This window comes from Nicotiana tabacum, chromosome 2 (genome assembly GCF_000715075.1).
Source record: "Nicotiana tabacum cultivar K326 chromosome 2, ASM71507v2, whole genome shotgun sequence".
In the NCBI taxonomy this organism is placed as follows: domain Eukaryota; kingdom Viridiplantae; phylum Streptophyta; class Magnoliopsida; order Solanales; family Solanaceae; genus Nicotiana; species Nicotiana tabacum.
The window spans coordinates 26,755,703-26,768,438 of record NC_134081.1 but is presented as its reverse complement, the minus strand read 5'-3'; positions in this window follow the sequence as shown (position 1 = coordinate 26,768,438).

Genomic DNA, 12,736 nt, shown 5'->3' with positions numbered 1-12,736 from the left:
GTGGCATATTTCATCGTAACGATAAATTTAACAATACGATACAATAAAATTTAAGTAATAACTAAAACAAATATCATATTTAAAATAACCGTACGATACAATAGGTAACAACCATCCAAACAAGTTGTGAGAGAAGCATAAGAGTAGAAGCCTGAAAAGTAGAGGAAAGAGAGAGTGGCTTTTGATTGCACAAACGGGGATACACGTGTTGAAATTTGATGCCCACGGAAGGCACAAAGGAGAAATCAACTGATCGAAATTTTATCAAAATCCCATAAAAGCCCTTCGTCGTTCCTGCAAGGTTCACTTATTATATAGTTAAATTAAAAACCCAATTTGCATGGGTTTATTTGCATCTAATTTGTTATTGCAATTTTAGTTACAATATTATTTATATGGAAGATATTAATTATTTTTATGATATTTTTACTATTTATAATTATTTAATATATTTTGTTACAAAAATATATATATTAACATATTATAATAAATATTATTTTGTATTTATTAAGTATATACCTAATATTTGTCACACGGTAAAACTTATTTACATGATAATTTAAAAAAGAACTATTTAACTATGTAATTATGCATGTACAATCAAACATTGCGCTGGTAATTATACTGTAATTACATCATGACAAATAAATAGTTCATTGTACTGTGTAATTATCATACTATATAATTACTGACCTTGTAATTACACAACCATGTAATTATACTGGGCTTTCCAAACTGAAAAATATTTTTTATCTTTTTTACCCTTTAAAAATAAATTTTACATTAGACAAAATTGTAATTTTTGTTATTTTTCTAATATTTAGTACTTTAAAATCAACTAAAATTTTGGTTATTAAATCTTTCCTTATTTGAATTATGTAGGAAGTCTTAATATTTAGGGCTTTAACATAAATATTGTTTGGGAGAAATAAGAATATTCTATTTTCTTTTGCTTATATTTGCTTACTCCAATTTCTATATGTGAAATATGTTTGGACTTATACATTCTAAGAGGAGGATTCTATTTATTCTTACTACTATAAGAGACACGTATGTACTTAACTAACTATTTTTTAATTATTAAATATAATTTTTAAATATTATGTGAAATATCGACCAAGAGAAAAAAATGTTGCTCGAGTAAGAAAGGAGTTCAAAAATATTTATATTTTCTATAACATTATAAAAGCACAAATTCTGAATGCAAAAAATAAATAAATTATTTTTTAAAATTTTATAAATATTGTTTGATAATATTTACGTAATTTTAAAAAAGACATAGGGTACAAGTAACACCAGTACACCACTATATACCCACAAAAAGAAAAAGGTGCGATACATAAATAATGATAATAAAGAAAACCAACCAAATATCAAGCTCCACTTCCTTGCCATTGATTGATCTAGTGGATAAAGAACACTTGACAATTTGTCTTGTTTATATGGGTGAACTAGTTATATTTTAAAAGTTGACAATGTGATCAATTAATTCGGAGCTTTCCCACGTATAAGTGGTATTAGTTCGATCAACTGCCACTAATCAACATGTTTAATTCAGATAAGTTTGGAGTTTTAATTTGTTTGTTTGCTCTTTTTATATTTTAGGATGATATATGATGACACTATATTTACACTAAATACAGAACTCAATGAACAAAAATATTAAAGATTTTTATTTTCTTATATTCTTATTTAGCATTACCTGAAAAATATTAATTAACCATAATGAAGTGGTAGATTTATATAAAAAGACTTGAGTTCATCTCCAACCCTGCTCCATTTTTGCCTCCAAACTCCATTTTTGAGTCAATAATGGAGGAATTTTTCTCCAACCCAGCTCCAAATTTGCCTCCATTCTGGAGGCTTATTAGTGTCACTCCAAATTTAGAGTGATACTATTCATCTACTCCATCACTATTCTTTATTATTATTATTTTATTATTTAACCCTTTTAATTTATTATATTGTATATACCTAATTATATTTATGTAATATCTTTATAATATTAATTTTACATCTTAATTTTAGCGTATAATTTTGATAAATTAATTTTCGTGCATATATTATTTTTATGTAAATTTGTAAGTTAATTTTATTATAAGTTATAATTGTATACAAAAATATCTAACCATCACAAAAATGAAAGATGCAAATATAAAATACAAAATGTTGCTAAAACTGAAAAGTGAAAATTTAAAATACATTAAATAAAAATATATTAAAATTAGAAATACAATAAAATTTATAATACATTAAATTAAAAATACATCAAAATTGAAACTACATTAAATAAATAATAATTTAGTAGGGACCTAAGCCATTTCCAGATACACCAAATAATTAGAGTATTTAAATTAAATTTTAAACTACATGTAATATGTATTGAATTATCTTGTATCTCAATGATTTTACTTTTATTTGAATTATCCATTAATATGTATAATCTATAATATGGTATAAAATAATTATATTTTAAATGGTTATATAAGAAAGAAATATGAATTATATGGGATGAATATGTAAAAATAAATAAATATAGGATTCGTTTAATGGAAATAAGAAAATAAAATTTAAATAAAAGATAATACTATAATATAGAAGAGAGAGAAAATATAAAAAAGGAATATTCTTTTTTGGAGTAAAAAATGAGTAATGGTTGAAGTTAGTTTACTCCATTTTGCTAAACATTAAAGTGAAGGTTGGAGATGCCCTCAATAGATATTATGCATATATTAATTTGGTGTATATACCAAGTTTCAGGTAAGTTTTCTTCCCATTAAATACTTAGTTTAAAATGTAGAGTGAGGGGCAGTTCAATTAACAATATAAAAAGGAAATCACCATGAAACCTAGGACAAAATAAACAAGTGAGACAACCGACGCAAAAACATATATTTATTCATATTTTAATTGTGAACTTCGGCTCAAGCAACATATATATTTGCAAGTAATCGAAACGAACAAACAATTTTTTAAAATAATCAAGAACAAGTCAAGCAATTAACGCTCTATTTATTTTCCATTCTACAAAAGAATTATACGCACTTCAACTTTTTGAAAATTTGAGAGTTGAGACTCTTTTATTTTTCCTAAAGAAGAAACAAGATTTGGACTAAAGTCCGTTTTTGCAGAATTTGAAGTCCAAATCAAATGGCTGCCTTTTATTTTTTCCCTCGAAATTCAAATTTCCAACACGTCTACAAAGAATTGTGTTTTCTTAAATTTATTGATAACTCCAGATTAAGAGAAAGTATGATATCAAAAAGAAAAAAGGATTTAAGAAGGCAAAATGTAAAGTTATAATTCCTCGTCTTGTACCTAATCACTCTTTTTAACAATTTCACGTTTGTAAAAGAAGATCGATGCCAAAATAAAACATAACAACGAATTAAAGTGTTACAAGTTTGAATTGTTTTCCAATTGTGCTTTTTCCTCGTTAACGGCATAAAAGAAAAGATTTTTAAAAACTTTTTCTTAATGACTGTACAAAATTATTATTGTAGAAGTTCGTAAATCACCTCTTTCTGATTTTGTCATTTGCTCATTTCTCTCGTATTTAGTTGGCATTTCATGTATATCTATGTTCTGGATTCTTTATTACAATGTATTTCTGCCTGATTTAGAATCATTGTAATATTGAAGTTTGTATCTTTTGGTTGTTTCGTTGCCCACCTTGTCATATTCAATTAAGTACCCATAAAATATACATAGAAACGTTACTTTTTGACTATTTGCTTTAATGGTACTATACTTTTGGACAAGGGTGTACAAATGAAACCCGCAAATCGCACCAACCCGATAATCAGAATCAAATCAGAAAAAAAAAATCCGACTGTGATTTGGTTTGATTTGGTTTGGTGTTGGAAAAAGAAACCCGACCATATTTGGTTTGGTTTGATTTTAACTAAAAAAAAGTTAAATCGAAATCAAACCAATCTGACATTATATGTATAGAAGTTTTAATTTAATACATAAAAATATTTAAGTGTAGTTTATAAATATTTCTTAAGTTTTTTTATAGTTTATTTTTTAACGTATTATTTCAAGCATAAACTTATAATTTTTTGATGCTCCAATAAGTTTTATTGTCCATAAATATTAGTAACTCAAATAAATCCTAAACCAAAATCAAATCAATACTAATACTAATAAAAAATATTCAATTCAATTGTACTATGAATGAAAATAGTATTGGATATCTATTTTTTTTAGCTTATTCATGGTTTAGATATAATGCATAACTTAGTGTTTAGTCATATAAATAATAGTACTTATTAGTCGTACTTATTTTAGCAACTTATTAGTAATTTTAAATTATATTTATTTTTATTATGGCTTATTAATAATATTTATTTTATGCTGATTTTATTATCTTTATTGTTGAATATTTTAGTACAATGCCATAACTTATCTCATATTTATGTTATTTTATTAAAAAAATACCTTATATAGTTCTGTCTTATTAGGATTAAAGAAATATTTGGAGCACAACACATTCAATGATTTCTCAAACCCGACAAAACTTATTAAATCCTACAACACATTCAATTACGAGTCCAACCATATCAGTTTTACTCAAATCCGACTCTGAATCGACACTGATATCTCAAAAATTCGTTTCTATGAGATTTCTAAAATTTTTCCAAATATCTATCTCAAAACACTAATTAAATGGTGAAAACAATGATATATTCATGTATATTGACCAAATCCGAGTTAGAATCACTTACCCCAATGTTTTTCCTTGAAAATCTATCAAAAATCGCCTCTCCTCAAGCTCCAATTTGTCAAAAATGACGAATGGGACGAAGTCCCCTGCATTATAATTCTGTCCAGGCAGCCCTCGGTCCTGCCTCGTTCCTGGCCCTCGATCATGGCCTCGATCATGGTCCTCGATCCTGACCCTCGATCATGGCCCTCGATCCTGGGCCTCGATCTTGACCCTCGATCCTGGCCTTCGATCCTAGCTCTCGATCTTGGCCTTCGATCCTAGCCTTCGATCATGACCCTCGATCCTGGCCCTAGATTTCTGGGCTCCCCGAATTTCTAGTAGAAACAAATTGCAGCAGTTGGTTTAGTCCAACTTTTGATCCGTTAACCATCCGAAACTCACCAGAGGCCCTTGAGACCTCAACCAAATACACCAACAAGTCCTAAAACATCATATAAACTTATTTGAAACCTCAAATCACATAAAACGATGCTAAAATCACGAATCACACCCCAATTCAAGCTTAATGAAATTTTAGAATTTCCAACTTCTATATTCGATGCTGAAACCTATCAAATCAAGTCCGATTGACCTCAAATTTTGCACACAAGTCATAAATAACATAACGGAGCTATAAAAATTTTCAGAACTTGATTCTGACTCCGATATCAAAAAGTTAACTCCCCAGTTAAACTTCCAAACTTAAATTCCTATTTTAGCCATTTCAAGCCTAATTTAACTACAGACTTTCAAATAATTTTTCGGACATTCTCCTAAGTCCAAAATACCATACGGAGCAATTGGAATCATCAAAATTTAAATCTGTGATCGTTTACATATAAGTCCACATCCAGTCAACTTTTCTAGCTTAAATTTTCAATTATAAGACTAAGTATCTCATTTCACTCTAAAATCCTTCCGGACCCGAACCAACTAACACAAAAGGCCCAATATACCGAGGGCTCAACTTGCTCTTCCTCCCGAACCTCAACACACCCTTCATGGGTAAAATCTTGAGCAGAACCTTCTCCCGAACCATGTAAACAACATCACGAACCTTCCTGTCGGCATAACTCTTCTGTCTAGACTGCGCCGTGCGAAGCCATTCCTGAATTACTTTGACCTTCTCTAAATCATCCTGAACCAAGTCAGTACCCAATAGCCTAGCCTCACCCGGCTCAAACCAACCCACCGGGGACCGACACCATCTCCCATACAAAGCCTCATAGGAACCATCTGAATGCTTGATTGTAGCTATTATTATAAGCAAACTCCGCGAGTGGTAGAAATTGATCCCAAGAACCCCCGAAATCAATGACACAAGCGCGTAGCATATCCTCTAATATTTGAATAGTGCGCTCGGACTGCCCGTCCATCTGAGAATGAAATGTTGTACTCAACTGAACCTGTGTACCCAATTCTCGCTGCACTGCTCTCCAAAACTGTGATGTAAACTGTGTGCCCCGATCTGAAATGATGAACACTGGCACACTGTGTAAGCGAACAATCTCGCGGATATAAATCTCAGCCAACCGCTCCGAAGAATAATTGGTACCAACTGGAATAAAATGCGCGGACTTAGTCAACCGATCTACAATCACCCAAACCGTATCAAACTTCCTCAAAGTCCGTGGAAGCCCAACTACGAAGTCCATGGTAATATGCTCCCATTTCCACTTCGGAATTTCAAGTCTCTGAAGTAATCCTCCCGGTCTCTGATGATCGTACTTTACCTGTTGACAATTTAAACATCGAGCTACAAACCCAACTATATCTTTCTTCATTCGCCTCCACCAATAGTGTTGCCTCAAATCCTGATACATTTTCGCGGCACCTGGATGAATGGAGTACCGCGAACTGTGAGCTTCCTGGAGAATCAACTCACGCAAACAATCTACATTAGGCACACATAGCCTGCCATGCATCCGTAATACACCGTCATCTCCAATAGTGACTTCATTGGCATCACCGTGTCCTTAAGGACAAGCAGATGTGGATCATCAAACTGGCGCTCTCTGATGCGATCATATAAAGAATACCGAGAAACCACACAAGCCAAAACTCGATTCGGCTCTGAAACATCCAATCTAACAAACTGGTTGGCCAAGGCCTGAACATCCAAGGCTAAAGGCCTTTCTGCTATCGGTAAGTATACTAAGCTACCCAAACTCTCCGCCTTATGACTCAAGGCATCGGCCACCACATTGGCCTTTCCGGGATGATAGAGAATGGTGATATCATAATCCTTAAGAAACTCCAACCACCTTCGCTGCCGCAAATTAAGATCCTTCTATTTGAACAGATGTTGTAGACTCCGATGTTAGGTATAAACCTCACAATGGACACCGTACAAATAGTGCCGCCAAATCTTCAAGGCATGAATACTAGCTGCTAACTCAAGGTCGTGGACTGGATAATTCTTCTCATGTACCTTTAACTGTCTGGACGCATAGGCAATCACCCTACCATCTTACATAAGTACTGCACCGAGACCAATCCGCGACGCATCACAATACACAGTATAAAACTCTAAACCTATAGGCAACACCAATACTGGAGCTGTAGTCAAAGTTGTCTTGAGCTTCTGAAAGCTCTCTTCACATTCATCCGACCACCTGAACGGAGAACCTTTCTGGGTCAATTTAGTCATAGGCGATGCAATAGATGAGAAACCCTCCACGAAACGATGATAATAACCGGCCAAGCAAAGAAAACTCCGAATTTCAGTAACTGAGGATGGTCTGGGCCAACTCTGAACTGCCTCTATTTTCTTCGGATCCAGCTTAATCCCTTCACTGGACTCTATGTGTCCCAAGAATGCCACTGAACTAAGCCAGAACTCACACTTAGAGAATTTGGCATAAAGTCTCTCCTCTCTCAATCTTTGTAATACAATACCCAAGTGTTGTGCATGCTCCTCCTGGCTACGTGAGTACACCAGGATATCATCAATAAATACTACGACGAATGAATCAAGATATGGATGGAATACACTATTCATCAAGTGCATAAATGCTGCTGGGGAGTTGGTTAGCCCAAAGGACATCACAAGAAATTCATAGTGGCCATAACGAGTTCTGAATGTCGTCTTTAGAATATCCGAATCCCGAATTTTCAACTGGTGATACCCAAATCTCAAATCAATTTTGGAGAACACCCTCGCTCCCTGAAGTTGGTCAAATAAATCATCGATACGCGATAAATGATATTTATTCTTGATTGTAACTTTGTTCAGTTATCTGTAATCAATGCATATCTGCATAGTACCATCTTTCTTTTTCACAAACAGAACCGGTGCACCCCGGGGTAACACACTAGACCTAATAAACCCCTTTTAAGGAGTTCCTGAAGTTGCTCTTTCAATTCTTTTAACTCAGTTGGTGCCATACGATATAGATGAATAGAAATGGGCTGAGTGCCCTGCACCAAGTCAATACCGAAATCAATATCCCTGTCGGATGGCATACCCGGCAGGTCTACAGGAAATACATCCGAAAAGTCTCGCGCGACCAGTACTGAATCAATAATAGTAGTATCTGCATCAACATCTCTCACAAATGTCAAATATGACAAACATCCATTTCCAACCATACGTTGGGCCTTCAAATAAGAAATTACCCTGCTAGGAACAAAATCTAGAGAACCTCTCCATTCAACCTTTGACAACCCCGGCATCGTCAACGTCACGATTTTCGTGTGACAGTCCAGAATAGCATGATATGGATACAACCAATCCATACCCAGGATTACATCGAAATCAACCATACCGAGTAATAAGAGATCAACTCTAGTCTCCAGTTCCCCAATAGTTACCACACACGATCGATACACACGACCCACAGTAATAATATCGCCCACCGGTGTAGACACACAAACAGGTGAAACTAAGGACTCACAAGGCATGTCCAGATAATGAGCAAAATACGATGATATATATGAATAAGTGGATCCAGGGACAAATAATATAGAAGCCTCACTGTGGCACACTGAAACAATACCTGTGATCACTGCATCTGAAGTAACAATATGTGGCCTGGCAGGAAAAGCATAGAATTGGGACTGACCGCCACCTGACCGGCCTCCCCCTCTTGGGCGACCCCTAGCTGCCTGACCCCCACCGCGAGCTGGATGGACCGGTGGTGAAACTACTGGTGCTGGTGCCATTGGTCGAGAACTCTGCTGTAGAGCCCCACTCAATAGCATAGGACAATCTCTTTTTAAATGACACAATTCTCCGCACTCAAAATAACCCATCCTCTGATGGAACTGCTCCTCCTGATAACCCGAGGAATTACCTGTAGAAGCCTGAGCGGACGAAGCATGATGAGAACTCTGCGTTGGTAGTGCACTGAATGAAGACTGGCCTGAGTGAGGACTGTAAGAATCATGGCTAGCTGATGCACCACGATGAGCTGGACGAGTCGCCTGAGCGTGTCTGAAAGAACGACCCTTACTGCTGTAAAACTGACCCCCTGAAGGAACACCGCTGAAATCACTTGAACTACGAGGCCTCTTAGCCTCCCTCTCAACCTGTTCCTGACTGCGAACCATCTCAATTTGACGAGCAATGTCGACCACCTCATCGAAAGTGGCACCAGACACTCTATCTCTCTAGTCATGAGTAATCGTATCTGAAAAGTGAGGTCATCTATGAACCTTCTAATCCTTTCTCTGTCTGTGAGAATCAACCAGATAGCATGACGGGCCAGCTCTGAAAATCTCATCTCATACTACATCACGGACATATCACCCAAATGAAGCTGCTCGAACTGTTTGTGCAGCTCCTCTCTGCGGGACTAAGGCACGAACTTCTCCAGGAATAGACTGGAGAACTGCTGCCAGGCAAGGGGTGTTACCCCAACCGGCCTACGCCTCTCGTAAGCCTCCCACCATTTGAAGGCAGCCCCAGAAAACTAAAAAGTAGTGAACAAGACCCCACTGGTCTCCAGAATACCCGTTGTCCGAAGCATCCATTGATACCTATCTAGAAAATCCTGAGCATCCTCTCACTAAGTATTGCTGAATGGTGGAGGTCGAAGCCTCTCAAATCTCTCAAGTCTCCTCTACTTATCGTCTGCCATAACAGGAACTACCAGGGCCTGAGCAACTACAGCCAGCTGGGCTGGTAGTGCCCCCAGTATCTGAAGTACCTGTGCTACCTGGTCTGGAGTACGGGCAACAGGGGTATGAGTACCTCCCCTGGCCTAAGAAGTGACAGGTGCGGCCTGAGCCGAAACCACATGAGCAAGACCAGTACAAACTGTCAATATATGGGCCAGAGCCTCCTAAAGGCCTGGAATCACAATAGGTGTAGTTGGTGCCTGAGCTGGTCCCGCCAGCTCAACTGTATCCAGAATTTGTTCATGAGCTGGAGCAACTGGTGGTACTACAGGTGCTGCTCCAACTGCTGCACGAGCTATACCTCGACCTCTACCTTGGCCCCGGCCTCTCGCGGCCCTAACTTGTGGCACTGGTGGCTAACCATCTGATCCGGTAGTACGTGTCCTCACAATCTTGTGAGAGAATAGAATAACATAAATTTAGTTTCCGTAATGAGCAAATTCGCACGATAGAATACAAGAAAGTGAAATGTTTTCTAAGGGTTCTACAGCCTCTCGCAGATAAGTACAGACGTCTCTGTACCGATCCATAAGACTCTATGAAATATGCTCATGACTCGTGAGACCTATGTAATCTAGGCTCTAATACCAACTTGTCATGACCCAAAAATCTCACCTGTCGTGATGGCGCCTATCTCAATACTAGGCAAGCCGAAAATCTCAATAAACTCCCATATCTTTTTTGAGAACAAAATGATTAAATTTAGCGGAAGAAATCTCACAAGTACAAATATAAATACTCCCAAAACCTGGTGTCACTGAGTACATGAGCATCTAGTATGAATACATGTCGGAAAAATACGGTCTATAATAGTCTAAGACCAAATACAGTAAACAAGGAGATAGGGAATAAGAGACAAGGTCTGCAAAACACGGCAGCTACGTCAAAATCTTTGGAAAATCAACTGCGCGAAAGAATCAACACCCGCTATGTCCGGGAATACCTGGATCTGCACACAAAGTGCAGTGTGTAGTATGAGTAAAACCAACTCAACAAGTAACAATAATAAATAAGGAACTGAAGATAGTGACGAGCTACACAGTTATAGTTCATTTCCAGTAATTCTAGCAAAGAATAGACATGCTTTCAAATCCAACATTTTAAGTCAAATCAGTTTTATACAGTTCAAGTTCATATAATCCGGATATAAAATCTTTCAGAGAATTTCACAACAACGACAGATAGCAACTAAGTGCAACAACAAATAAAAAGCAAGTACAACCTCTCAGGACAATAATAACTCACTGGGCTCCCAGCCTTCAGCACTCACACTCAATGGGTACCCGTGCTCACTGGGGGTGTACAGACTCTGGAGGGGCTCCTAAAGCCCAAGCGCTATAATCCGCATGGACAACTCACGTGCTGCACAGACAACTCACGTGCTATAATATCCATACCTCACCGACAGGCCCTCGGCCTCACTCAATTATCAACCTCTCTAGTCTCTCGGGCTCTCGAAAATCACAAAGATCAGCCCAAACAAAGATAACATAGTGTATCAACAAAAATCAAGAAAGACTGAGATATGATACGCATGTAAAATCATGACTGAGTACAAGACATCAATTAGCAAATAATTCAACAAGTACGTGACCTCTGTGGGTCCCAACAGTACTATCACATAGCCTAAGCATGATTTACAGTCAAATTTCTTTAACACATAGAGAGCATATAGTAAACAACAAGTTATTCAACTTTACAGTTTTGCGGGACGGACCAAGTCACAATCTCCTCGGTGTATGCCAACACGCCCGTCACCTCCAAAATAATCACATGACATAAAAATCTGGAGTTTCATACCCTCAGGACCAAATTTAAAACTGTTACTTACTTTAAACCGTGAAATTCTTATTCCGCTAAGCCTTTGCCTCGTGAATTGGCCTCTATACGCCTCGAATCTACCCACAAATAATTCGATTCAGTCAATAAAATTTATTGGAATTAATTCCATAATAAAATGCTAATTTTCCATAAAAGTCCGAAATTCTGCTCAAAAATTGACGTGGGACCCACATCTCAGAACCCGACAAAAGTTATAAAATCCGATAGCCCATTCAATTACGAGTCCAACCATACCAGTTTCACTCAAATCTGACTCTAAATAGACACTGAAATCTTTAAAATTCGATTTTATGAGATTTCTAAAATTGAGCAGTAAATGTGAGGAACAAGGTTATAATACTCAAAACGACAGGCCGGGTCATTACACTTTCAGGGGAGTGCATGTTAAATAATGCCATTCACAATGCGGCAGTGATATCGTACTTGTTCTCTTACTGCTTGTTCATTACTAATATGTTATAGCAAGGTTTCTGACTTTGATATACGTTTTGTAGGCCAACTACCTTGCTTCCGAGGGCCTTCGGAGATTGATCCTTGATAAAGAGGGACTTATGTCTGAACGGGATCGGCTGTTGGCCGAAAGGAATCAACTTGGTGTGCGCCTCCCCGTGCTGGAGGCAAAGGCTTCTGAAGTAGCCGAGCTTGAGGTCCAATTGCAGCAGAGTGAGCAGGAAGTGATGGCCTACAACCAAAAAGCCACTCAGCTATATGCACAACTTCAAGATGCTAAGGGTGGGATGAGCTTCATGAAGTTGTTCTTGTTGCTGCCGAGCACGAGTTTCCCCTCGTTGAACATGTGAGTAATTTGGAGGCAGCCTTGAACTCCAAAACCGAGAAGGCTAATGCCTCCGAGGAGAAGCAGGCCTAGATGGAGGAGAGATTCAAGAAAATCATATATCAAAATCGGCTTCACTTTTCCACAATCCGTGATCTTGACTCTAGCCTCGTTGCCACGAGATCCGAGAGGGATGACTTTTTGGCCAAGGTTGACAGACTTAAGGCAAAGCTACAACACCAATGGGATTCCCTCGTCTTTGAAACGACGTACGCTATGTATCATAT